Raw genomic sequence first — 2,577 nt, 5'->3', positions numbered from 1 at the left:
TTTTTTTTTTTTTTTTTTTTTTTTTTGTTTTTTCTTCCCCCTATTTTATCAGCCGACAAATCTCTTAATCTCAAGTAATATTATAACGGTACATACTATAAGCATATATATATGCATATATGATTAGAACATTAATATAACTATCATATATATATGCATAGATATATATATATATATATTAAATATTAATACACGATTTGAAATTGTTAAATTATGCGGGAAAACGAAGATAAAAAGAATTCGCGCGATTATTAAGTTGTACTAGAAAAACTGAGCATCGATCAACATTGATGGAAATAGTCTCCTCTCGTAGATAATGAAACAAAAGAGAGAGGGAGAGAAAAAAACGAATTAACTATATCTATAGTCTTTGAAATACCCTTTGAATTTCTCGTTTCGAGTTTCGGCGCTTTTTATAAACAAGAAATGAGATATGCGTAATGCTTGTCTCGTTGATAAAAAAAAAAAAAAAACGAATGTAATAACAATCATAATAATAATAATAATATCAATAATTACGAATAATTATCGATAAAGTATTTTTTAATTATCGTTTATATTTGCTGCGATAGCAGCGAAATCTATGGTCACGTTTCGAAGCGATCCTTTGTAAAATGAACGATCAAATTTTTTTTCCTTTTTCTCTATACATATTTTCCTTTTCTACTTTCTTATTTTGCGTATCGTTCTTTTCGACTATACGAAAAAAAAACAATTGGTGTTTAATTTTACGCGAGTTGTGCGGACGATCGAAAGCGAGATGGAGCACGTTTGACGATATCAGTTTAACCTCTAAAGTGCAAAAGTACCATCGTTCTAACATCATTCAATACGGATTTCGACTTTGTGTTAAAATTTATTTTTCCGTCTTATGAGACTCGACAATGTTATTTCAAAGAATTGTAAATCAATAAATTTCATTTTGATCTAAAATTAACACTCCTTGAGAATGAGTGAATAATATATATAAAGTGAATTTCGACACCATAAAGGTTAAGTTAGAAACATTTCGTAGACGAATATAGAAGTTGCTCCACGTCCAGAATTTCTGCCCCATGAAATTTTATGTTTTTTCTTTTTTCCTATACACACGTATATTATACACGCATTTATATGTATGTAATATAACCAGAATAAGCAAGATCTTGGAAAGAGAATCTTGTCGCTAGAGTACAATCGATCGATCGATTCAACTGCGAAGCCTATCTCTAACGAAATTTCGTGCACGCAGCATTATTTTGTCTCTTATTTTTCCCTTCAGTCGGCGAACGCGGTCTTAGGTCGTCGAGAAGAGGCTAGCAAGCAGCCTGAGCTCGACACACACGAAGATAGCTTATATGGTGTGTGTATGTGTGTGTATTTCTTCGTACACGAAGCTCGAAACGATATTAATCGCTTATCTTCGTTTTTTATACTTTTTTTTGTCTTTTTTTTTTCGTATAATTTTTTATTCGTTTCATTGAATTATTTTTTAATCTGGCAGTATAATAATTGGTGTATAAAATTTTGTTTTCAACACGTTTCTTTTTCTTTTTTTTTCTTTTTTTTTTTTTTATAATTCTTTGTTTTTTATCCCCATAAATCTTTATCTTTACCGATACATCGTTTTATTTTTCGACGGTTTTCATCGGTTCATCGTCATCCCCATAAAATTCCTGCCTAATTATAATGTAGACTCGCGGCGAATTCGTCTAATTAATTCGATAAAATTTTGAGAAAAAATATCACAATTGCCTTTAAATTTAAATGGCGAATTTTCGTTCTAGACTTGCCTGCGTCCTTCCAGGAAGAACAATCGGTCAAACCGAATATTCGATTCGTCTTCTCGGTCTTCCGTTCGTCCATAACGCGGATCATGCGCGTATCCCACGTTAAATTACGTATGAAGAATTATACTATAATGATCCCGTATACGTGATATTCGTAAACGAATATTTAATTTTTTTTAACTGAAATCCAGAAATATTCGCGTTCTAAATCGTGTTAACAAATTGATACGATACGACTTTTTCAATATCTATAACAAAAATCAAATTTTTCATTTAAAAAAAAAAAAACCTCTATCCAAATCTTAATCTTTTTTCAACTAAGTACATATCGATTTCATTCATTTGATATTGAATTAAATTCCAAAAAAAGTAAAACAATATTTGTCCAATCAATATCTAAATAAAATTAAAAATGTTAAATTCAAAGTATTATTTTTATGATATTTCTGGAAATCAGCGAGCACATTCGTCCACGAATGCACGTATGAAGCCTATTGTGAGGCAGACGGACGAATAATTGGTCGAACAATCGACCGGCCATGATGTGGGACACGCACACGTGATACACGGACCCACTAGGTCTCTCTTTTTTCTGCGAAGATCGCGTGACGATCATCGACATCCCTCGAGAAGGCAAGGCAAGAGAGCCAGGCGAGAAAATCGAGCCAAAGTGCTCTCGTCGGATGAAGGAAGACCTATTGCAATGACCTAAGAGTCGGTTCGGGAACCAGCACATGTTTCCAGAAACGCGCGTACTTCTATTCGTAATTTTTTCGAAGTCGCGTGCCTCTTTTTTTAATCTATCTAC

At 32.6% G+C, this 2,577-nt stretch overlaps 1 long non-coding RNA gene across 1 annotated transcript; it reads left to right on the top strand.

The window, feature by feature from the left end:
* The first annotated feature begins 156 nt into the window (after positions 1–156).
* Positions 157–2,528, top strand: LOC116186266. The gene is made up of 2 exons (XR_004151229.1): positions 157–1,340; positions 1,767–2,528. It is a non-coding gene; the product is annotated as an uncharacterized LOC116186266 (long non-coding RNA).
* The last annotated feature ends 49 nt before the right edge of the window (positions 2,529–2,577 follow it).

Source organism: Apis dorsata, unplaced genomic scaffold (assembly GCF_000469605.1).
Source record: "Apis dorsata unplaced genomic scaffold, Apis dorsata 1.3 scaffold_37, whole genome shotgun sequence".
Taxonomy (NCBI): domain Eukaryota; kingdom Metazoa; phylum Arthropoda; class Insecta; order Hymenoptera; family Apidae; genus Apis; species Apis dorsata.
The sequence above is the reverse complement of the archived record's forward strand: the minus strand, read 5'-3'. Positions and strand labels throughout refer to the sequence as shown.